This window comes from Amphiura filiformis, chromosome 14 (genome assembly GCF_039555335.1).
Source record: "Amphiura filiformis chromosome 14, Afil_fr2py, whole genome shotgun sequence".
NCBI lineage: Eukaryota > Metazoa > Echinodermata > Ophiuroidea > Amphilepidida > Amphiuridae > Amphiura > Amphiura filiformis.
The window spans coordinates 2,136,489-2,163,107 of record NC_092641.1 but is presented as its reverse complement, the minus strand read 5'-3'; the positions used below and the strand labels follow the sequence as shown (position 1 = coordinate 2,163,107).

The window sequence follows — 26,619 nt, the reverse complement described above, 5'->3', positions numbered from 1 at the left end:
GAGTTAAAATAAGGTTCAGGATTATGTTTAGTGGCGGCACTACAGGGGGTATTTTTCTTGACCCACAAATAAATAAATTCATGACCCACTCTTTCCGAAGAAAAAGACAGCCCCCTAAGTGCCCTGTCCTCACGTGAAAAAATTATCAAACAATATCATCGGCAGCTATACAGTTCTTTATTATTTATTTGAACCTTCTTTGCCCAGGGTAGTCCCTTCAATGCCAAACACTGATTTCCAAGGAGGCCCTGCATTTACATTGTGAACAAGAAGCATTATAGAGTAATAAGTCAGATTACAAAATAAACTAGACTTAGCTGTGGTCTAAGACCACGAACACCGCCGTGTTGTGACCCCTTAATGACCTTTGACTCCTATGTTTTCCTTAGCTAATAACAATTTTTGAAGGAATTTGGTTTTATACCGGAAGTGACCCTTAATGGCCTTTGACCTCAAATCTGTGTATGATTCATTGACACTGTGTAATAGCAATATATGTGTGCAAGTTGCGTCACCGTCCTATGTAATTTGTGGGAGAAGTAGCATTTTGAAGGTATTTCGTTTTATACCGGAAGTGACCCCTTAATGACCTTTGACCCCAAATAAAAAATACCACATATACATTAGGTTAACATAATTTATGTATGCACATACCGTCACTCTCCTATGTTTTTCTTAGCTAATAAAATGTTTTGAAGGAATTTGGTTTTATACCGGAAGTGACCCTTAATGACCTTTGACCTCAAATCTGTGTATGATTTATAGACATTGGGTAATAGCAATGCATGTGTGCAAGTTGCGTCACCGTCCTATGTAATTTGTGGGAGAAGTAGCATTTTGAAGAAATATGGTTTTATACCGGAAGTGACCCCTTAATGACCTTTGACCTCAAAATGTGTATGATTTATAGACACTGGGTAATAACAATGCATGTGTGCAAGTGGCGTTACTGTCCTAAGAAATTTGTGGGAGAAGTAGCATTTTGAGTTGAAATCACGTTTTTGACCCCTGTGACACCTACTTCACCTTTGACCCCACGAATTTCATGTGACATGTAGGGGCTGGTCATTGATGATTATGACCAAGTTAGGTCAAAATCGGTGTACGCATGTCAGTGCTAGAGCAAATGTAATGGTCGACAGAAGAAGAAGAAAGAAAGAAAGACTAGACTTAGCTGTGGTCTAAGATCACGAACACAGCCGTGTTGTGACCCCTTAATGACCTTTGACCCCAAAATCTACGAAAACCCCACAGGCATTGCCTTATGTCAATAGATGTGTGCACATAGTATCACTCTGCCATGTTATTTGTGACAGAAGGGACATTTTGAATGTTTTTGATTTTATGCCGGTAGTGACCCCTTAATGACCTTTGAACTCAAACAAAAAAATACCACATATACATTAGGTAAACATAATTCATGTGTGCACATACCGTCACTCTCCTATGTTTTTCTTAGCTAATAAAATGTTTGAAGAAATTTGGTTTTATACCGGAAGTGACCCCTTAATGACCTTTGACCTCAAATCTGTGTATGATTCATAGACACTGTGTAATACATACATACATATTTTTACATACATATTTTATTTATTTCCATCATATCAAAATACATGCAAGCAAATTTAACAAAACGGCAAAATAGATTTAAAAAAAGATGGCGGAGATGTAACAAAAGGCAAAAGCCTGAATTGAGCGTTACACCACCTTAAAAGAAATATTAGGCTAATTAATATAATACTAGAATTACAGAAATTAAGAATTACACTCAAATACAGATACATACATTTACACAAACACACAAAACAGATGTCTCATGCAACAAAAGCAAGGTAATGTAGGAAAATAACTCACAAAAATAAATCATTTGATCAATAAGTCAGAAATTACGGATGTGATAAGAAAAATAGTTTCAACAAATCCTAAACCAATTATATACATGTACCAAATACTGATACATAATTTACAACAAAGATATATTATATGCTTAGATTTTTCTCCATGAGAAAAGATGACAAATGCTTTTTAAAAGAATTTAAATTTCGAGCCGCTTTAATATCATGGGGGAACGAGTTCCAAAGTTTCGGTCCCAAAGTTAATACAGATTTAATTTTGTGTATTTCGAGTCTGTAATCAGTCTTGTTTCTCGTATCATATTTGTGAATACTTTCCAATTCTGTAAATAAATTATCAAATGATTGAGGAAGTAAACCAGTTTTATACTTATACATAAATATACCCAGTTCTTTGTTGTACAATTCGAAAATATTTAAGGTATTGTACTTTTCAAACAAAGGCTTTGTATGGCATAGATAAGAGCTATTAGAGATGATTCTTAAAGCCCTTTTTTTGAAGTTTAAAAATTTTCACAAGGTACTCTTTGCTGGCATTACCCCATAACAATATTCCATAGGTCATATAAGGCAAAATTAGGGAGCAGTACAATTGATACAATGATTGTTTTGGCAAGAAGTGCTTAACTTTATTTAAGACACCTATATTTCTCGAACACACCTTATAAATTTCATTTATCTGTGATTTCCACGTCAAATTCTCATCAATTGTTATACCTAAGAATTTTGCAGTAGAAACACGAGTTAATTTACAACCATCTAAGTGAATATCAGCATTTATTTGAGCGTGTTTTGTTCGATATGCTGTTCCTATAAGCATAAGGTTTGTTTTTGATGCATTGAGTGATAATTTATTGCATTTGAACCAATTGCATACTTCTTTTAACTCACAGTTCATTGTATCATAAAGCACATTTACATCACGATCAGTATGAAATACAGTTGTGTCGTCAGCAAATAAAATAAATGATAATAATTTGGATGTAAAACAAATATCATTCATATAAATTATGAAAAGTAATGGCCCCAGTATTGAACCCTGGGGCACACCACAAATTACATTTTCATTAGATGACACAACATTATTATACGATACATATTGTTTCCTATTAGAGAGATAATTTGAAAACCAATTGTGTGATACGCCACGAAAACCATAGTGATACAGCTTACTGAGTAATATATCGTGGTCTATGGTATCGAAGGCTTTTGATAGATCCATAAAAATACCTAGTGTATACATATCATTATCTATAGCCTCACTTATGTCTTTTACAAAATCCAGAACAGCCATATATGTAGCATGCTTGTTTCCGAAAACCATATTGTTTTTTGTACAGGATGTTATTTTTGGTCAAAAATCATAACATCTATTGTGCATAATACGTTCCAAAATTTTGGAAAAACACGGTAACACAGAAACAGGCCTGTAATTACCAAATATTTCAGGGTTGTCCTTTTTTTGTAAATGGGCACAACTTTAGCTATCTTTAAATCGTTTGGAACAACTCCACTACCAAGAGATTGGTTAAAAAGTATTTTTAGGGGTAGGAAATTTCATTTGCAATTTGTTTTACAATATCAGATTTTATATTATCATGACCCGGACTCTTTTTGCTTCCAAGTTTACCTATTATTTTAGTTATTTCATCTTCGTCCGTTGGTTTTAAAAAACAAGTAGCACTGAAATAAGTTTTCTTAAGGTAAGTGTTATAATCGCTTCCAGTATGTTTGATACTAGAAGATAACGAAGGACCTATGTTAGCGAAATACTTGTTAAATTCATTAGCAATTTGTTTTGGATCTGTAATTGTTTTTCCATTTTGTACAAATTTATCAGAAATTGATTTTCGTGAAGACCTAATAATTGAGTTAAGAATTTTCCATGTATTTCTCATATTGTATTTTTCTTTTTTTAATAAGGTACTAAAGTAATTTTGTTTCGCCAATCTAAGTAAACTATTTAGTTTGTTTCTGTACATTTTGTACTTTTGGATATTACATTCAGTTGGTTTATTTAGTGATTTTTTATACAAAATATTCTTTCTACGAATACACTTCAACAATGAAAATGTTATCCAAGGTGATTTGGTTTGTTTTTTCTAGTATGCTTTTTCAATTTCTTTTTTGGAAAAGTCTCATCGTACAATTGATTAAACTTATCAAGGAAGGAAGTGTATGATACATTGACATCTTCTGATGAGCAAACAATATCCCAATCAACGCAACTCAATTTGTTTTTAAAAACTTGTACATTTTGATCATTTATCTGTCTAACTTCTACATTGGTATGGGTTACATCTTTTGATATATCGATAGATTTGTTGAGATGAAAATTGGTAAATGATCACTAATGTCAGTTAGAATAATACCAGCAATTTGCTTTGTATGGGAGTTAGTAAATATATTGTCAATAAGCGTTGCTGATTTTGAAGTAATTCGGGTTGGTTTAGTAATGCTAGGATACAAAGAGTGACTTGTCATTACACTAATGAAGTCAGAAGTTGGTGTATGGATGTCCTCATTCAACAAATTAATATTAAAGTCACCCATTATATACAGAAGTTTGTTTTCATGTTTAGTAACATTGGCTAATATGTTATCAGCAAATTGATTAAACTCATTTATATCTTGATCTGGCGATCTATATACAATGCCAATAATTACATTTTTTAATTTTTTACGCTCTATTTCAATAAACAAGGTTTCAGTATTCATAGGGTGCTTTACCTGGCTCAGATCAGTTCTTACAGTATATTTTAAACCATCTTCAATGTATAGGCCTACACCACCACCTCGTTCATGTCGATTGTTTTGTCGATTTGTGAGTTCCAAATTAAAACCATCTAATTGATAATACTCAAGAGGTTTATCTTTCAACCACGTTTCGACAAGGCCTATAATATTAAAATGAATATTACAACTATGTAAGAAGTCTTTGAATTTGTCGAAGTTTTTGTTCATGCTCCTTATATTTGCATTTAACATAGAAAGATTATTACCATTGATTTTCTTGTTTACTTCATCAATATTATCTTCTAAATAGTAATCGGAATTGCTATTACATAGAGTATTGTAAATATCACTTGGTATATCCTTTAATGGATTAAATACAAGATGTTCATATTTTTTCTCTATAAAATCTGTCGATTTCACATCGCTATTTAGTGACATATTATACAATTCTAATAGATATTCTCTTTCATCTACAAAATGATTAAACGGGAGAGCAATTATTAGATCATTACATTTTATACAGTGCCAATATTTGGTATCTATTTTCTTACTAAATTCCTTGGCAGTCACATCACTACAACATTTGTGGACATATTTTTTACAAATAGAACATAGCAATTTCCTTTGATTTTTCTTTTTACAGTTTTGAGACACACTGCACAGAGACACGACATTTACAAAGTACAACAACAAGAAAAAAAATTAAAACCCACCAAAAGCTTGAAATACAATAAATCAAATGAAACAAAAATTCAATTGACAAAAAAGTCATAAAGCCAATGCATGATCACCACAGAGTTCATTGAAAGGAAAGAAGAAATACTTGGCCACAAAAGATATTATTATTATTTGGTTGTTGTTTTTTGTTGATTTTTTTTTTAATTTCTTTTTTTGTTTGTTTTGTGTTCATATTTTTTTTTTATAATATATTTATTTAAATAATTTTTTCAGACGTGCTTTGAAGTTCGTTTTTTGTGGTTTCTTTATGCACAGTCTATTTCATTGATTTATAGTAAATAATAAAAATTTCACAACAAATATGTACGTATACGTCATCAATAACAATTAACAACTATGTTAGAAGCGCCAACACCAAATAAAATATCAAAAAAGATAAATAAATTACTCACTTCATATCTGAGGTGACAGAGATTTTTTTCATTTCATTTCTTGGAAACAATTTTACTCACTACAGAACAAGGCATTAGTTTTATTCCGAGATAACATTTTTATACATATTTTACAAGTGTGTGCGCCTCAAACATAATTATATTAGCTATGTTTTAGCTTATCTCAATGATTAAATTCATCAGTACTTGCTTGAGAGAAACAGTTGTTTTTCATTTGTCTATTTATATTTTGTATCAAATAAGCTTTCACTTTCATCCAGGCCTTCTTCACCTCCTGGTTCTGGACTTCTCTGATAGAATGGTGCCAGTTTTCCTTGACGGTCTCGCCACATACCACCGGTGAAGCGTAGTTTGACACCTCTCTTGTACAACTCCTGCACATCTTGAGACCATCTTTGCTTTTCTTCCAAGTCTATTTTTGTCAGATCTTCGGCAACTCTAAAGGATTCACCCTTCAATGCCTGTCTCCAACTCTGTAGAATGATCACTTTGTCTCTAAAACGTAAAAGTTTGATCAGAATGTGTCGGGGACAGGGGGTCCCTTTACCACGATACGGTTTGCCGTCACGATGGGCACGCTCGATCTCAACATTCCCCTGCTCAAATCCAAACTTAGATATGAGAATGTCATCCACAATTGCTATGATATTTTCTCCTGGGTGTTCAGGATAGCCTATGATGCGAATATTGTTCCTACGCGTTGAGCGTTCAACACGGTTTACCTCATAGAAAACATCTGATATGTGTTTCCTGTGTTGGAAAATACGATCACATGCATTGTCAACTTTCGTCTTTACACCGGTGATGTCTTCATCTATCATTTTCGTTTTGTCTTGTAGGTCCTTGATTTCAAGTCCTTGATATTCCACAGATTTTGTGATATCAGTTTTGAACGCTTCCATGTCGTTTCGTAGTTTTAATTGTCCATCAATTATTGTCTGCAACGACTTCATAACAGATTCTTCGAACTTTTCACGCTTGGTAGACCCCGTGGTAGACTTATCAATACCGGGTGATTGTTCGGTTGATTGTAATGGTGGTGATACCACTTCGTTGGTCAACGGGGTGACCATGCTAGCCACGGCGCTCGCACTGGCTGTAGAAACCGGCGTAGCCATGGTAGACTGGCTAGCGTTTAAAGTTCCCTCCTTGTCGTTGAGTTTCTTGCTTTGATTTCTCCTCTGTCTAGTATCCATTTAGCTAGAAAATTCACTAAAATGTTCCTCAGGCAATCAGAAATCAGAATATGAAACAGTTCAATAAGGTGGCACGAAATTGATCATATTAAAATAAAATTGACTCAGTGATGATCAGCACCTGACGTACACACTATCGAGACGCCGTAATAGCAATGCATGTGTGCAAGTGGCGTTACTGTCCTGCGAAATTTGTGGGAGAAGTAGCATTTTGAGTTGAAATCACATTGTTGACCCCTGTGACCCCTACGTGACCTTTGACCCCACGAATTTCATGTGACATGTAGGGGCATGGTCAGTGATGATTGTGACCAAGTTAGGTCAAAATCGGTGTACGGATGTCAGTGCTAGAGCAAATGTAAAGGTCGACAGAAGAAAGAAAGAAGATCATGTAAGAAAAAAGACGAAGAAGAAGATCCTGTTAGAAAAAAAGACACAGTTGTGGTCTAACCCACGAACACAGCCGTGTTATGACCCCTAATGACCTTTGACCCCAAAATATATGAAAACGTCCATAGACATTGGCTAATGTCAATGCATGTGTGCACGTGGCACCACTTTGCTATGTTACTTGTGGCAGCAGGGGCATTTTGAAGGTTTTTCATCTCAGACCGAAAGTGACCCCTTAATGACATTTGACCCCAAATAAAAAAATACCACATATAAATTGGGTAACCACAGTTCATGTGTGAACATACCGTTACTGTCCTATGTTTTTCTTATCAAATAAACAAAATTGAAGGTTTTTCGTTTTATACCGGAAGTGACCCCTTAATGACCTTTGACCTCAAACAAAAAATACCACATATACATTAGGTTAACATAATTCATATGTGCACATACCGTTACTCTCCTGTGTTTTTCTTAGCTAACAAAATTTTTTGAAAGAATTTGTTTTTTACCGGAAGTGACCCCTTAATGACCTTTGACCTCAAATCTGTGTATGATTTATAGACACTGGGTAATAACAATGCATGTGTGCAAGTAGCGTTACTGTCCTGCAAAATTCGTGGGAGAAGCAGCATTTTGAGTTGAAATCACGTTTTTGACCTTTGTGACCCCTACATGACCTAAGACCACGAACACAGCCGTGTTGTGACCCCTTAATGACCTTTGACCCTAAAATCTACGAAACACCCACAGGCATTGCCTTATGTCAATGCATGTGTGCACATAGTATCACTCTGCCATGTTATTTGTAACAGAAGGGACATTTTGAATGTTTTTCGTCTTGGACCGGAAGTGACCCCTTAATGACCTTTGACCCCAAATAAAAAACTACCACATATACATTAGGTAAACATAATTCATGACATACCGTCACTATCCTATGTTTTTATTAGCTAATACAATTTTTTGAAGGAATTTGGTTTTAGATCGGAAGTGACCCCTGAATGACCTTTGACCTCAAATATGTGTATGATTTATAGACACTGGGTAATGGCAATGCATGTGTGCAAGTTGCATCACCGACCTACGTAATTTGTGGGAGAAGTAGCATTTTGAAGCTATTTCGTTTTATAACGTCACGGCTGTGTAAGAAAGAAGAAAGAAGAAGACTAGACTTAGCTGTGGTCTAACCCACGAACACAGCCGTGTTGTGACCCCTAATGACCTTTGACCCCAAAATATATGAAAACGCCCATATACATTGGCTAATGTCAATGCATGGGTGCACGTGGCACCACTTTGCTATGTTACTTGTGGCAGAAGGGGGCATTTTGAAGGTTTTTCGTCTCAGACCGGAAGTGACCCCTACCAATCTGTGTACACCCCATAGACATTGGGTAATAACAATGCATATGTGCAAGTGCCATCACTGTCCTACGTAATTTGTGGGAGAATATGCATTTTAAAGGTATTTCGTTTTATACCGGAAATGACCCCTTAATGACCTTTGACCCCAATAAAAAATATCACATATACATTGGGTAAACACAATTCATGTGTGAACATACCATCACTCTCATGTTTTTCTTAGCTAATAACATGTTTGAAGATATTTCGATTTATACCGGAAGTGACCCCTTAATGACTTATGACCCCAAATCTGTGTACACCCAGTAGACACTGGGTAATGAAAATGCATGTGTGCAAGTGGCGTCACTGTCCTACGTAATTTGTGGGAGAAGATGCATTTTAAAGGTATTTCGTTTTATACCGGAAGTGACTCCTTAATGACCTTTGACCCAAAATAAAAAAAATACCACATATACACTGGGTAACCACAATTAATGTGTGAACATACTGTTACTCTCCTATGTTTTGTTTAGCTAATACAATTTTTTGAAGGTGTTTCGTTTTATACCGGAAGTGACCCCTTAATGACCTATGACCCCAAATCTGTGTACACCACATAGACACTGGGTAATGCATGTGTGCTAGTGGCGTCACTGTCCTACGTAAGTTGTTGGAGAAGATACATTTTTAGTTTAAATCACGTTTTTGGCCCCTATGACCCCTGCGTGACTTTTGACCCCACGAGTTTCATACGACCTGTAGGGGCACGGTCAATGATGATTGTGACCAAGTTAGGTCAAAACTAACGTCTCGGCTGTGTAAAAAGCCCTCGACCATTGGGAGCTACCACGTGTAGGATTGTCGGCTGCTATGCTGTGCATACATGTTGAATTAGATGGATATAAGTCTTTTAACTGAAATGACCCCTAAATGACCTTTGATCACAATTATGTTTACACCACATAGACACTAGCTATAGCCAATATATATGCTCCACGCATTTATCCCTGCGCCGTGTAATTTGAGAAAAAAAGCATTTTGAAGGTATTCGGTCAGACATCGAAAGTAACCTCTAAATGACCTTTGATCCCAATTCCATGTACAGCGTATAGACACTGGCTAAAGCCAATGCATATGTGCAAAGCATGACCCTATATTATGTAATGTGTAGAAGAAGAAGGATTTTGAAGTGAAAACACATTTTGCGGCCTAATGACCTTTGCATTACCTTTGACCTCAAGTTGGTCATGTGACACGTGTGGTCATGGGGTGTGATGTCTGTGAGCAAATTTGGGCACAATCAATGAATGTAAGCAGGGGCTAGGGCCAAAATGCGGGTTGACAGAAAGTCTTGTGCAGACATAAAACAATCTAGACTTAGCTGTGGTCTAACCCACAAACACAGCCGTTTTGTGACCCCTTAATGACCTTTGACGTAAAAAAAAAAAAAAATAGTAATAATAATAATAATAATAATAATAATAATAATAATAATAATAATAATAATAATAATAATAATAATAATAATAGCACTTATATAGCGCTATTACAAATTCAAGGAATATGAACATAGCACTTTGCACAAAAAGAAAAGAGGACAAGAACAAAAAATCTTATGAGGTGAACAAATGAGTCTTTAGATGGCTCTTGAAACTGCTGACAGTGGGACATGACCGTATGGATGATGGCAAGTTGTTCCAAAGTTTGGGACCAGCAATGCTGAAAGCCCCACCACCAACCACCCGGTGATTCCAAGCGATGACAAGACGAGTTGTCTTGTCATCCCTTGAAATCACCTTAACCACATATACATAAGGTAAACATAATTCATGTGTGCACATACCGTCACTCTCCTATGTTTTTCTTAGCTTATACAAATTTGTGAAGGAATTTGGTTTTATATACCGGAAGTGACCAAGTTAATGACCATTGACCTCAGATATGTGTATGATTCATAGACACTGTGTAATAGCAATGCATGTGCGCAAGTTGCATCATCGCCCTACGTAATTTGTGGGAGAAGTAGCATTTTGAAGGTATTTCGTTTTATAGCGGAAGTGACCCCTTAATGACCTTTGACCCCAAATAAAAAAATACCACATATACATTAGGTTAACATAATTCATGTGTGCACAAGTTTCATGTGACATGTAGGGGCATGGTCAGTGATAGTTGTGACCAAGTTAGGTCAAAATCGGTGTAAGCATGTCAGTGCTAGAGCAAATGTAATGGTCGACAGAAGAAGAAGAAGAAGAAGAAGAAGAAGAAGAAGAAGAAGAAGAAGAAGAAGAAGAAGAAGAAGAAGAAGAAGAAGAAGAAGAAGAAGAAGAAGAAGAAGAAGAAGAAGAAGAAGAAGAAGAAGAAGAAGAAGAAGAAGAAGAAGAAGAAGAAGAAGAAGAAGAAGAAGAAGAAGAAGAAGAAAAGAAAAAAGAAAAAAAAAAAAAAAGAAAGAAGAAGAAGAAGATCCTGTAAGAAAAAAGACACAGCCGTGACTAACGTCAACGGCTGTGTAAAGATCCTGTAAGTAAAAATTACATCTACTATCAGTTGGAAAGCTACACAGCTAACTTCTACCAGTACTGGGCCAGTAATAATCCGCTTTATCACTCGCCCAGTACTAGCACCAGTACTGGGCTAGAAAAAGTCAGCGCTAGCACTGGGCAAGACAAAGTCGGCCAGTACTGGGCAACTACTAGCGCGCTACGTGCCGGATGCTTAATTTCTTTCTGCAACCATAATGGGCCGCAATATATCACTAACCGCATAGTCCGAGGCAAGGTTCATTATTGTCAGGGTTAGGGTCTTAGGGTTAGGGTCTTATGGTTAGGGTTAGGGTTAGGGGTTAGGGTTAGGGTTAGGGGTTAGGGGTTAGGGTTAGGATTAGGGTTTAGGGTTAGGGTTAGGGTTTAGGGTTAGGGTTAGGGTAAGGGGTTAGGGTTAGGGTTAGGGTGAAGGTTTAGGGTTAGTGTTTGGGTAAGGGTTAGGGTTAGGGTTAGGGTTATGGTTAGGGTTAGGGTTAGGGTTAGGGATTAGGGTTAGGGTTAGGATTATATTTGTATTTATTACTAATATACTAGTAATAGTATATTGTGTGTATGCAGTTTATTCCGTAATCAATAAGTATCATAAACAAACACCTTTCTGGCACAACGAATCATAGCACAGTCGTGTAGGCATTAGACTATGGATACATAGGTTGTGGGTTCGAACCCCAGGTAAACCGTTATAGAATTTTAATTCTATCGATTTCTTTTATTTTATTAAGTAAGAGGAAATAATAATGGTAATAAACTCGTGTTATATCTAGCCTCATAGGCCTATAATTACATGTATGTACTATGTGTTATCGCATTGCGGCCCATTATGGTTGCAGAAAGAAATAACGCGTGCCGGATCAATGCCAAATGCTAGCCGACTTTTACTGGCCCAGTAATTATTTCACCAGATCTGGCCAAGTACTTGTGGGTGACGCGCTCATACTAGCGAAACAGTTCCCAATCAATTATGTTTTGAGTTTTTTCACCCGTTTCACCATGTTCACGCGTCTGGTTTTGAAGCCAGTTTTTAGGCTTTTAAATAATATTAGAACTTCCTCGTTGTGGATATGAATTATATGCCCCGATGCTGAGCCTTCGTATAATATAAATGGCAACTTTTTTTTAAAGCAATTTATATTAAAAACAAGCCAGGCCTTGCCAAGCCTCATGCATACACATAGGCATATCAAATGCACGAATACCAGGCCTACGTGAGGCTACGTCTACATGTCTATTCCAACTTGTACTGTATAAATTATGTAACACCCTATTTTTGAAAGTTTGAGTAGGCCTAAATAAGGAATCAGTACAATGAGAGTTGTAAATTGTAACGGCCTTAAAAAAAAATGATACGGTGTATAGGCCTACATGCCTTGTGTGTAGCCGAAATGCAATTTATTTGGATCAGCTTAGGCCTAGGCCTATTAGTTTAACGGTTTCGATCAGTGTTCTTTCTCAGTGAAAAAGCAAGTGCAAGGCAATTTTAGAGCTAGGCCATAGGCCTATTTGTAAATAAAAAATCCATTTTAGGCTAGGCCATATTTTAATGGTGTGAATCGGAAATTTCACTATCTCTTTTTTGTCAATGTTAAGCCTTTTTCTAAAACTAAAGTCTTTATAATTTTTTTTTTTTACAAAAACGATGTGGGGTTTTAGACAATATTTACTAAAAGTCGTTTTTTAATTTGAAAAGGTTGCTTTTTTATGAAAAGTAGCCTTTTTCTAAAAATACGTCTTTATAAAAAAAACAAAAAGTAGGCCTAACCTTTTTTTCTAAAATGCCATCTTTTTTTTTTATCTAAGTCGTTTTTGTTTAGTCCCTGTGTTTAGCCGGGTTTCGGACTGACATGGTTTCGGAGTTTTGCCGAAAAGCAAGTCTTGCTTTTTTGTTTTCTGAAATGACATCTTTAAAAAAGTCGCCTTTTTCTGAAATGACATCTTTTTTAAAAAGTCGCCTTTTCCCTAAAATGACGTCTTTAAAAAGTCACATTTTTCTGAAATGGCTTCTTTATAAAAAGTCACATTTTTCCTGACATGACGTCTTTAAAAAAAGTCAAATTTGTTCTGAAATTACGTCTTTTTAAAAAAAGTCGCCTTTTTCTGAAATGACGTCTTTTTTAAAAAGTTTCTTCTTTTCTGAACTGACATCTTTTTTAAAAAGTCGCCTTTTCCCTAAAATGACGTCTTTAAAAAGTCAAATTTTTCCTGACATGACGTCTTTAAAAAAGTCAATTTTTTTCTGAAATGACGTCTTTTTAAAAAAGTCGCTTTTTTCTGATATGTCAAAAGTCGCATTTTTTTCTGAAATGACGTCTTTAAAAAGCCTCTTTTCTGAAATGAGGTCTTTTTAAAAGTCACCTTTTTCTTAAATGACTTCTTTAAAGTTGTTTTTTTCCTGAAATGACGTCTTTAAAAAGTCGTGTTTTTTCGAAATGTCTTTTTTTTTAAACAGCCGCCTTTTTCTGATGTCTTTTAAAAAGTTACCTTTTTCTGAAAAAAAGGTCTGAAATGTCTTTTTAAAATAGCCGCTTTTTCTAAAATGTCTCTAAAAAAGTCGCCTTTTTTCTGAAATGACATCTTTTAAAATAAAAAGTAGCCTTTTTTCAAATGACATCTTTTAAAATAAAAAGTAGCCTTTTTTTCAAATGACATCTTTTTAAAAAAGTCACTTTTTTCTGAAATGTCTTTAAAAAGGTCGCTTTTTCTGAAATTACATCTTTTTAAAAACATCGCCTTTTTTTCTGAAATGACATCAAAAAGTCGACTTTTCCCTAAAATGACGTCTTTAAAAAGTCGCATTTGTCTGAAATGGCGTCTTTATAAAAAGTCCCCTTTTTTTTCTGAAATGTCTTTTTAAAAAAAGGCGCTTTTTTTACTGAAATGTCTTTTAAAAAGTCGCCTTTTTCTGAAATGACATCTTTTAAAATAAAAACTAGCCTTTTTTTCTCAAATGACATCTTTTTAAAAAGTTACCTTTTTCTGAAATGTCTTTTTTTTTAAAAAGGTCCCTTTTTTCTGAAATGTCTTTTTGAAATAGCCGCCTTTTTCTAAAATGTCTTTTAAAAAGTCGCCTTTTTCTGAAATGACATCTTTTAAAATAAAAAGTAGCCTTTTTCTCAAATGACATCTTTTTAAAAAAGTCACCTTTTTTCTGAAATGTCTTTTTAAAAAAAGGTCGCTTTTTCTGAAGTCACGTCTTTTTAAAAAGGTCAACTTTTTCTGAAATGATGTCTTTTTAAAAATGACATCTTTCCAAAAAGTTGCCTTTTCTAAAATGGCGTATTTAAAAAAAATTCGCCTTTTTATGAAATGACGTCTTTTTTATAAAACGTAGCCTTTTTTCTCAAATGACATCTTTTTAAAAAGTCAACCTTTTTTCTGAAATGACGTCTCTTTTTAAAAAGGTTGCCTTTTTATGAAATGATGTCTTTTTTAAAGTCACCTTTTCTAAAATAATGTCTTTTAAAACCACCTTTTTTTCTGGAATGTCGTCTTTAAAAAGAGTCGCTTTTTTCTGAAATGACTTCTTTTTATATAAAAAGTCACCTATTTTTGAAATGTCTTTAAATATATTTTTTCTGAATAAAAGTTGCCTTTTCTCAAATGACATCTTTTAAAAAAATCACCTTGACTGAAATGACATCCTTTTAAAAAAGTCGTCTTTTTCTGAAATGATGTCTTTATAAAAAGTAGTCTTTTTCTGAAATGACGTCTTTGTAAAAAAGTTCCTTTTCTGAAATTATGTAAAATTTGCTTCTTTCTGAAATGACTTTCGGACTGACAGGGGTTCGGATTGATGGTGTTTTGGACTGACGGGGGAGACCCCACCACAAGTGCACCTAACAGCGCCCAAGGCAATTAGGGCAATGTGGGTACTTTTTTGGTGTTTTTTTCTTATGAAAAGTGTTACTAGTATACTGATGGAGTGGTAAAAACAGCAAGAAGTAGGTAGAATCTGAAAGTGTGGTACATCCCCGTACAAAAATCCCCAAATAAGCTTCGAACCCCCTTTTTGTTTTTTACAATGTCATTGAAAGAGTTAATGGGTGGTTTTAACCCAGGAATTATTAAAAACATTTTTGGGCCTCATCCTCATAACTTGATGGATTCATCTGGAGAAATCCCCCAAATATAAACAGGTTTTTTTTGGCCCAATTTTTATTAAAAAAGGCATTAATTTTTAAAACAATTTGCAATCATAAAGCCCAATAGTTTCCGTAATTCCAGGGTTATTACCCGGGGGGATCACTCACATAAATGGTCTGTACGCATGCGTGACCAAAAAAACAAGTAAAAGGGGGTGTTTTTTTTAGGCAAGGCAAGTTACGCGCGTGACGCGCTTAGGGTCTAAAAAACAGTGATTTTCAAGAATAAGGGTAGTTTTCTGAAACTGGACAACTTGTTTAGGGTACCTTTTCAAATTTGTGGTAAATTATGAGTCCAAAAGGGTACATTTGTTGCATTTTTACCAGCCAAAAACTCATTAGGGGGTAAATTCTACACTAAATTACTTTATTAAGGGGCTAAATTTGCTGGTAGGGTAAAACTTGTTTAGGGGGTGTTTGAAAAAAATTTGGTCACACATGCGTACACTGTCATATTTGAGTGCCCCCCCCCCCCCGGGGGTTATTACATTTGCCTGATAAGTCCTGGAAGATCACATAATAAGGCCAAGTTTATTATTCATTTCTGTGTAAAATTTCAATTGCAAAGGCTTTGTAAACACATGTGGAGGCCCTGATATTTTTGACGGCATTACTACCACTAGCTTGAACAAATTGCCAAAAATGGATGAGGGAGGGGACAATATACATGTTATTTTACTTGGCCTAAAAAAATAATGGAGACTGAGACTCGCTCAATGAAGTGCAGTTATTTCAAATATAATTGAAATTTAAAAATCAACCTTGTATTAGTTTTGAACAAAATTGCAATTTTCACATCTAACCTTAAATCTGCTTTTTAATAGATTTGACCTTCAGTATTTAGGATTGAACCATTAATATCATCATTAGGTGTCATAAATCCTAGAGTGACATAAATGTATAAAAAATGTACCTTCATGTTAGGTGGATAATAAATGATCATGCTTCTTTTCAGTCTTTCTTTTCAGTCTGAAGTTTATTTCATGTAGAACCCTTCTGATTAATATTTTGTCATATGTACATATGTCCCCTGAATATGGATGAAGCAAACCCTTCAATATAAAGTCTACACCTACAAGGCTTTATCCATGTTCAAGGGCCAAAAAAAGATATGACTTTGTTCCTGCATGTACTTTTGCCCTTGAACATGGATGAAGCAAACTCTTCAATATAAAGTCTACACCTACAAGGCTTATTCATATGTTCAATGGCCAAAAGTACATACCGTATTGTTTGTAATAAACGCCCGCCTCTAATAAACGCCCCCTCCAATTTTTCTGTGAAAATTTGACAAAAATGCGAACATTTCCATGACATATCGTGTAGGTAAGCTTAAAACTTGCATCAGTCATGTCAGTCACGATCGCAAAATTGAATGGACAAAACCTATTATGACTCAACTCCCATCCATTTTATTGCCTAATTATGGTAGAATTTCACTAATTCCATGCACTTACAGGTGTAATTTGGTTGTATTCCCCACGAAAATATCATTTTCCGTGGGCGCCGCCATCATGTATAGTGTAAATCCCTCCTTTTAATAGGAGCACCATCGGGAAATTGAACACAATTTTTAAGCTTTTTTCACTGACAATTTACTTCCAATAAACGCGGCACGCCCCCCTTTTGGAAAAATGCAACGCCCCCGGGGCGTTTATTACAAACAATACGGTATGAGGCTTTTCCCGCCCAGTGACGGATTTACCCTTTATTTCTTAATCAGATAATATGTTACCCTCACAATCCAGAATTGAAAATCCCTGCACTTCCCAGAATTTTCAACCACCTTATTATATTCTGCTAATCTATCCTGTGAGAATATTAAGTGCAATAAAGTGATTGCTTTCCTGATTCTCCACCAATTGGAAGTCATGATACTGATTGTGTATACACCAACAGTTTTCTGACATTTTTGAGTTTAAAAGTCTATTTTCCACATTTCCCAGCTTCACATTTTAAAGGTAGTATATTTCCAATTTTTGTTCAAGTGTCCAAGGAATTCCAGCCTGGTTGGTAGCTGCAATTGGTCTGAAAGGCATGCATTCCTATCATAGTGAAGGCTAAGAATATGTAGAGTCCGAGCATTTTAACAAGAGTTACAGTGGAAGACGTGAGGTCTCCATGATATTGATTTTCAGTGATCCCAATCGACTACTTTCACTGCCACCATGGCACTGTCAACGCTGTTGATCAAGTCATGGTACTTTCTGACGGTCCTTTCTGAAACAACAAAATAACAATATTGATACAAAAGTTATAAACAGAGCTGTTGGACAATTTCATTATTATTATCCACAGCAGAAGTCTGTGAAATTATTTTGTTATCCACAGCTGAAGCCTGTCAAGTTATAGTGTAAAATGTTCTTAAAATCCCTGCACTTCCCAGGCTGCACTTTCAATACTATGTTTTATTTTTACAGTCCATTTTATTTGTTACATTACACTACTCACTAATGATATTTCAAGCATACTGCTATCTTCAGTAGACAACAACCCCGACTATTTTAAACCATGTTGCTCAATGATATTTTGAAATCAACATCATTAAAAATCTTGAGGGTGTGTGACCAGATTGTGGTCCAAGTGTAACACTTTTTGTTTTCTACCTCACATTGAGGCACATCACCCAAACATTCTTATTTCAAATTTGCTCCAGTGATTTGGATTCTAGAATTATCTGTATTCCAGTTGTTCATAGAACAGTACATCTTGGCAGGCCTTGGGCAATGTTTGAGGGGTTCCCTAACTATGAAGGAGTTTCAATAGGAAGTTGCCTAATAGCACACAGTAAGGGTGGATCAACATAATTCTACCCTGTAAATTTCGTGACCACAAGGTTATCCATCCCTTGGGAGAGGGCGCTGTTTTGAGATTTTATGCTCTGGACCCAGTTTTAACTCCACCCAATTCCAAACTAACTGTATAAAAAAGATGCCATAAGGTCTTTTCCTTCGGCCGATCTAAAAAGGGCAGGCAAATTTGCACCCTGTTTCTGGGGTTATAACCACTCAACTGCCATGTTTTTGTTCATACTGCCTCAACTATCTATTTCAGTCCTAAAATTTCACTGGGGTTATGAAAAAATATGAGATTTCACCTGATAACAAATTCTGCATATTGATGGGATACCAATTAAGTGGGGGGATGAGGCCCCGGGATGAGGCTGGCAATCTAGTCACCCACCTTTACTAGTCCATGACAGAAAAGAGGGTGGATAATTTGCTACCAAAGAAGGGTACCATACCAATTCTAGCAATGCATTTTGAGAAAATACATACATGTAGATGTACAGGGTGTCCTAGAACAATTAAATTACGGTACCGGGCAAATGAATTTGGTCAGCAAATCCACAAGTTTACTATCTTACCCACTTACTGCTTAACTGTGGTGTTTTGTAGGAGATTTAATATCTTTAAATAATTTAAAATTTGCTCTGTTGTCCTTCAGGCACAATTGATGAACTTGGTTGGATTTCATTAAGATGGGACATGTGTAAACAAATAATGCAAAACAAATCAGGTTTGAAAAAGAAATTCATTTAAAAATATACATTGTGACTTACAGTAATTCAGCGATTCACACTTACATTAATTTTGTTCTGTTATTGGTCTGGTCAAAATAGCAATTTAATTGCGTAAATTTCTCTCAGTTGTGACTTCTGACACCTTCCACCAGGGTGCCTTTATGTATTGCAGCATTACATCAATTTACATGTATTTAATGATGGATCGATATGCAGAAAACATGTCCTCAATTGATACATGTACAAGTCTTCTGTGATTTGAAGTGATCTGCACCTGAATAATAAAACAAAAACCAGACCCTTATTAGTTAATACCCCAGAAAATAAAAGACAAGAGATGTACATGTATAAATTTAAGCCGCCTGAAATTAATCATTTAAAATAGCAAATGAACATGATGAGGAAAATATGCATCCACACCCACACAAGTGACTTAGGCAAAAATTGCACCAAAATAACAAGCACAAAATTCAGTATTGCCTGAGGATACAGTTTTGTTATAAAACACTGGCCCAGATGCAAAGAAACATGTTGGAGTCCATGCCTCCTCCATCCATAGAACCCATTCAACATGTTCAATTCGCCTATTGCACGGTTCCGCCATATGCGAGGAGAACCTTGAACTGGCAATAGACATGAAAGGAAGTATTACGTAACTTTATGCAATGTTATATGACTGGTTCAATTCCCATTCGTGCATGCTGCCAGATTGAGGCTCTCCTTGCATGAATGGCAGAATCGTGCAATGGGCGATTAAGAACAAACTATGGATAGCGTAAACTTGAGAAATACATACTGCATGGCTTAATTTAATAATCTGGTCATGGTGTGGCCTGCTCTCAGATCTTTCCCTGGGAAATAAGGTTTTTACAAAATTGGGTCTTTAAAATTTCACACATTTTAAGTTCTCTCTAAATACCTTTTAACATAAAATTGTTAAGATTTTACAAAATTATGAAAGTTTTTGGTAGCCTTTTATCATGTATTTAATAGGGGCAGTGGAATCTTACAGCTTGTGGATCCTTTAAGGGGAGTGTTCAGAAATACTTTGGTGGGGGGCTGGAAAATATTCTTTTTCATGTCCAAATTTTTTTAACCCCCCCTCTCTGCGAACCCAAAACTTTTTGACCCCTCTTAATGGACCTAAAACTTTTTGACTCCCCCCTCATATAGGTTCAAAACTATTTTAACCCCCCTCCCCCCCCATTGAGAGAGGAAACATATTAATGATGCTAAAATTTGTATTCATGTGCAATGAAATAGTACTCATTTCATTGGTATAGAATATGTGGAATTGAGGAAATGTTTCAAAGTAGCATAAGTATGTTTATGCAACCCACTGAACCCAGTATTAATAAACTATACATTTGTGATTGGAATCAGTGGCGACGGAAACATTATAATTTAGGTGGGGGTCGGGGACGAGTATATTTTGTTCTGGTTTTACTGGGACTTTTTGTTGCGGCGAAGCGCGCAAAAATCTTAGACCATTTTAGCCCAAAATACAGTGGCACAGACGAAAAAGAAATTGCAATTGCAAATACATACCGGGGGGCACTTCAATATGAAATGGATATAGGTGTAGGGCTGGCACTTCCGCACTAAGGGGCATTCGGTGAGAGCAAAATGTAAAAAATATGGGGTCATTGGGTGATAGCATGATTTTTGGCATTTGGTGAGAGCAAAATGTAAAAAATATGGGGTCATTCTAAATGGCTTCAAATTTCATTGTTTTTTCAAAATAAGTAGCAAAATCAGTGATAAATGAAAATTGCTGTTCAAATTGAACATGTAAGGGTCTTTGGGTGACAGATCAAATGGAAAAATAAGGGGTCTTCCGGTGACAGAGCGTCGTAAAACAGCCCTACATACGCGTCACCTCCAAAGTTGAGCCCCCCCGGAATACATACCGGTTTTGTTTTTAGAGAGACTGGACCATATACATCTCAGCTCCCACCCAGTAAATTGGTACTCATCCCTGAGGGCTAGGGTGCCTGTGTGCTCACTACTCACTGCACATTTGTCTAGGACATTTGTCCAATTTTGAGATGTTTATAATTTATATTAATTAATATCACACAGCCAAATATTTCTGAAAAGGTAACTTTCAGTTATTATTATTATGATGATGATGATGATATTTTTCTATAATATTTGAATACATTGCCCTTCATTTACATGTATGCTGCACACAACATATAGGGACACTGCAAGTTAGGGACGCACCATTAGATTCTCAGGGGGGGGGGGCATGGGAGTTTGGGTCAGGCAGAATTTTTTTTTTTCGCTTCCAAGAGCACAAAATTTTTTTTTTTGCCGCCTTCGGCGGCGAAGTTATTTTTTTTCAGTTTTTATGTACATTTTTATACAAAGTTGGGTGGGGGAAATTTTTTTTTTTTTACTCATCAGTGAGGCAAAATTTTTTTTTTTTTTTGTCTCACTAGTGGACAAAGTTTTTTTTTTTTTTTCTCACTAGTGGGCAAAGTTTTTTTTTTTTCAAAAACTCCCATGCCCCCCTGGAAATCTAATGGTGCGCCCCTTAACTGTGAGTTGACAATGTACATGCAGTGTGTAGCTGTGTGTGACACCCATACCACGGCACACATGCAAATACCCCCACCTGACTGCTTTCTGATACAGGTGGTCTGATACATGTAGTTCGTACTATCAGTATGTTCATGTGTATGTGTCTTTGAAGTGAAATGTGTATGTTTGGATGATGGGGTGGGGTGGGGTTTGGTAGGGTGGGTTTGTATAGGAGAGCAATATGTGGTGTGGTGTAGTGATCTTTGACCAATGACCTTCTTTTTGTACAATTTTATCTTCAAAAATTCCATATACATGTAATTTAAAAGCAGAAACTGTCAAATTTTTAAATTAGAAACAAAATATTAAATTTTGCTCCATTTTATGAAATTATGTTCCACCCGGTGATCCATTTTTTTCAAAATGTTATACCAAATGACCCCCTTCTTTCAAAATTGTATACCGAATTTTTTTACACCAAATGACCCATCTTTATACAAATAGGCTCCTACTATAGTAGGATCAAAATATGACACAGCTACCCCTAACCCCAAAAAAATTGCAACAGAAGCTTTTTTGGTATTTTCTAGCAGTATAAGGTCTAATGAATAACATATCAAAAGTTTACAAAAAATCAACTTGGGCGAGGGGTCCAACAGTGACGTAATCAAAATGGCCGCCAAAAGCTGGAAAAATACCCATTAATCTACTGATTTCATCACTTTTTCACTCGTTTTTGTGGGTTCCACTGCTGACAACCTTGTTCAGATGTACATTACTGGATGTAGCAATGAATCTTTATATTGTGGTATTCAGATTGATCGATTTTACAGCCATAATGGCCGCCAGTTTGGTATTTTGGCATATGAAATCAAATCATGCACGTAATTGTAAGGCGAAACTTAAAGCGACCCCAGATGACCTCCTATTCTTTACTGTAAGAAAGCTGTTTTGGATGGTCTTGATTTACACACAAATTGCTTTTGCGCTTTAACGAGTGTCGAGTTGGTGGATCATAGATTGCACTATGTGATAGTTTATGAATCCAGTATCATGCCAGTACCAATGTAAGTCAAAGTCATTTAGGTTTGGGTTGTCAAAATTAATTTTTAGTGATTTTTTCCATTGAGCCCCACAGTAAAGCCATTTTTGGACCGCACAGGCACATTCCACTTCCCTATGGACGAATAGCGCCACCTATAGTGTGTGATGTGAGCCTGCCTACCTGTGATAAGCTTCACTCATTGTTAAGTGCCTGTGTGCTAATCTGGGTTTGTGGTGCGCAGGGGAAAGGATACAAATTGGCACCCCAAACCTGTGAACGTACTGACGGAAATATTTTTTGCCCAGCTATTGTTGTTGACCCCAACTTTTTGTAGCCTGAAGTGCTCGAATCAAATGGCCCAAGGCTTGTAAGGTTGTATAAAATTAATGTTTTGAGAAAAGAAAAACAAAATCTGACAAACCCCAGAAACTGATGAGGCCAGGAGGGAGAGGGCAATGAACCAAAACATCAATTTTATATAGACTCAAGGGAGTCCCAATCAGAGTCCATGCTTTTGATGACAGTGACCCCCTACCTTGGGTTTATATCATATTGTTTATTCTCATTCATATTCGATTTTATTTAAACACTGTTATAGCAACATTTTAGAATTTTAGGAAATTTAATATTGTTTTTTCTTGCCCAAAAGTCCCAATTTACACTCGCATAAATTCATAAAAGCATGTGTCAGTCACGCAATACGCAAAGCACACTTTGTGCAAGATGTCCCGGGTTCAATTCCCCGCAGGACAAAAAAAAAATAATTCCGCTCTTCCCATGGCTCATCTGATATTCAACAACTCCTCCTATACCTTTGTACAGGAGCCAACCGTTGTTAATCCGTGATGAATCCACACTTTTACTGTAGCGTACTACGCGAACGCGAGCGAGACTACGCGTTACGCGAGAGCGCGTAAAATTCGTCATGCCTGGAACCATTGTGCGTATGCAAGCTTACAAGTTGAATTCAGTATTTTTCAGGTAGCGGCTAAACTTTGCCGTTTTATTCTGTAGTTTTATTGCTGATATTAACAGAGAAATCATCGACGTTTTTGCAAGGCTTAGTGACAATGATTAACTGACATTTCCTCGTGAAATAATCGTGAATTATACGATCTTTAGCTTCTTTTCGTTGTTGAAAGGGATTCAATCATGTTTCACCGTTGTTCATCACCGTTTAACAACTCGCGTCCGGCGCGTCTGCGTGGTTTACTTCGCCCGCTGCCCTCGCGAAGTAAACCACGCAGACGACGCGGCCGCATCGTTGTTAAACGGTGATGAACAACGGTGAAACATGATTGAATCCCTAAATGGCAGGGCAGATGACCCATGACAAAAGACCTTGTTACAGTCGGTTCCAATCAGGGTATTAATAAGCCCGATTGTTGGCTACAAGTCACAATTTACACTTGTATAAATTCATACAAGCATGTGTCAGTCACGCAATATACGCAAAGCACACTTTGTGCAAGAGGTCCCGGGCTCAATTCCCCGCAGGACAAAAAAAAATAATTCTGCTCTTCCCGTGGCTCATCTGGTAATGGCAGGGCAGATGACCAATGACAAAAGACCTTGTTACACTTACAGTTGGTTCCAATCAGGGTAATAAGCCCGATTGTTGGCTATACACTTGACTGTCCTGCAAAAAATCCCCGACCAGGTATCCACGGTGGCCCCCTTCGTTCACCAGGTCACTAATTGTGCCTGGTCGAAGTTTTGTCAGCGTTATCGCCCAGATTTCAGCTGTTTTAAAAAATCCATGTGATATGCTTGACTTAAAAAAAAATGCACTGTGCTCACAAATGCGCGCACTCCCCAGTCTCTATCAAAATGTTACGAGTCAAATGAGTTGAACAAAGATAGTAGAATGGTAGGCCTACACTACATGTAGTTCTTTGGCACTTTTTTGCCAGTACTATAGCGTACAGGCATTTGGTAAACCATAAACACATAAGTGGGGTTTGGATTTTAGCCAATTGAATTGCATAATAAAACATCACCACTGGTTCATTATTCACCCAAAGCCACATAATATTGCATTTACTTACCACCACTGGCATAGTGGCATGACTTTTACTCAATCATAAGCCCTGTTCCACTTTGGGGTCAGGCTAGTATCATTTTATGAATGAATGTGGTGTCAGCATTTAATACTTTTCAAGAGCTAACAACATGATTCAATTAGCCATTAACAACCCCACTTTCTGTTTTTACGCAGCAAGTGTAGGCCTACATGTATGATAAAGTCAAATGACAGAAAGTGCCAAACTTCTCTGATAACTACATGCAGAGTCTGACTGGGGTGGGGCGACATGCGCATTACATGTTCCCAGCAAACACAAAACGTTTTCGACATCATTCGCAAAAGGTTATAAAAGGTTGTCAGAAAACGTTTAAATGTCGGGTTATATAAAGGGTATATTAAGAGTATAAAACGTTTTCATAACCTTAAAAACATTTTTTGATAATCTACTGCCATTAAACCATCTGACGTTCATTTTTGCAAAACTATTCAGTCACTATGGAAATAACAAAAAAAAATGTTCGGTTGCTAGGCCGTTGAGGTCAATAACCTTATGGGTCAGGTCATGACAGCAAACGCGTCAAATTCAAACGGTGTCCAACACACGTGGTAAATGGCGAGTCACGCGCATTGCGGCGCACGGTATGGACGCATTTAATGTTGGCTTACCGCGCGGAGGCCTATATATGTTTGTCTGGGTGTGTACGTGACTGACTGAGACAGTGGCGGATCCAGGAATTTGGGGGGGGCCACACTCTGAAGTTTTTTGCCGCCACCTTTTTGAATGGCCACGAAGCACCATTGTGTCGCGCGCCATGCAGCCGGCTGTGTCCCCTCAGAATTGGAAACTGGATCAAAGCAAAGGCCTTGAAGCCATTTCGGGGGGATCATTGGGTGTAAGCTGATGAAAAGGTGTTGGGGGGGGTTATTGGGTGACAGATTTGCAAAAAAAGTCCACTTTTCAGATGGAATGTTAAAATATAGCCAACAGAGTCGTTCAACTGTTCAGTATAACCTGCAAAAAAATAAAATGGGGGTGGGTGAGCCCACTTTAGTGGAACTTGAAAGTCCACATTTTGGAAATTCTGCGACCCCCGCAAATAAATCCCGGCTATAATGTAGGCCTAGCTATTAACACGGGCTCGCTTAAAGTTATTTAGCTTCTTTAATATGACAGGAGCTAACATATGATTATCAAGCTAACATGGTCATTTACTATAAGCTATTTATACTGGATGAATAATCTACACCAAGACACCATGATTATCATCATCACCGTTTACCATGTTAACTAACCACTGCCGTGTACTAACCGCTCCCGTTTACTCAACTAGCGGGGACCCGCGCGAAGCACGGGTCTCCCGCTAGTTAAAGTAATATTCAGATTTCCTTTTACAAATTAATCATCGCATATACGTGCGCGACGTCAAGCGTGTGCATTGGACTATGTGCAAAATAATATGCGCTGGACAGCTAGCAGTACGCTTAATTTGTAAAAGGAAATCTGAATAATACTTTAGGCCTACCTGACAATGATTTGTAAGCTTTTAAATGATCATGATGATATTTATACGGTGACATACCCAACTGGTCTTGGTCAGAGAAATTGAAACAAAAATAAAAAATAAAAAAGCGCTATAGGCTTAGCCATGCTATACTACAGTGACTATGCATGCCATGCATTACAATGCATACAATGACATGCATACTATACTGACAATGACTGAGGCTTATCATACTCATTTCATGTCATGATTTACTTACCGTATAAAACACCACGGTGTTGAACTTCACTCAGTAGTTAAAGCTGTGCCAAACTCACAAACCAGTTAACACGTCTACTGCTTCTTCATACTGCTAAATGTTAGCTTTTTGGGTAAATAGTACTGGTTCCGAGAATAAATCCAATAAACATGATAAACCAAACCCACGGCGTCCCATGAAAATAATTTTAATTTCATGCAACTTTAGGGACAGCCCGTGGTACTACTAGAACTGGGCCAGTACTTGTGGCTTGAACTGGGCAATTGCGAGTACGCTAGAATTGGCCCAATAAAAGTGTCACTTTTGCCGGCCTAGTATTGGGGCATTTTTTATAGCTCAATCCGTGCCGCTAGATCTTGCCCAACACTGGCCCAGTACTGGGCTTGAAAAGTGGAAAACCG

General features: G+C 36.7%; 1 long non-coding RNA gene across 2 annotated transcripts; it reads right to left on the bottom strand.

Annotated features, from left to right (window-relative positions):
- Positions 1 to 17,307: 17,307 nt before the first annotated feature.
- On the bottom strand, positions 17,308 to 26,397 carry LOC140168887 (uncharacterized). Of its 2 annotated transcripts, none has more exons than XR_011861266.1 (3): positions 26,219 to 26,397; positions 18,924 to 19,134; positions 17,308 to 17,557 (listed from the first exon to the last, which is right to left on the bottom strand). It is a non-coding gene; the product is annotated as an uncharacterized lncRNA (long non-coding RNA). The 2 variants fall into 2 exon arrangements; XR_011861267.1 differs by lacking the exon at positions 26,219 to 26,397 and adding an exon at positions 20,771 to 20,858.
- Between the last annotated feature and the right edge of the window lie 222 nt (positions 26,398 to 26,619).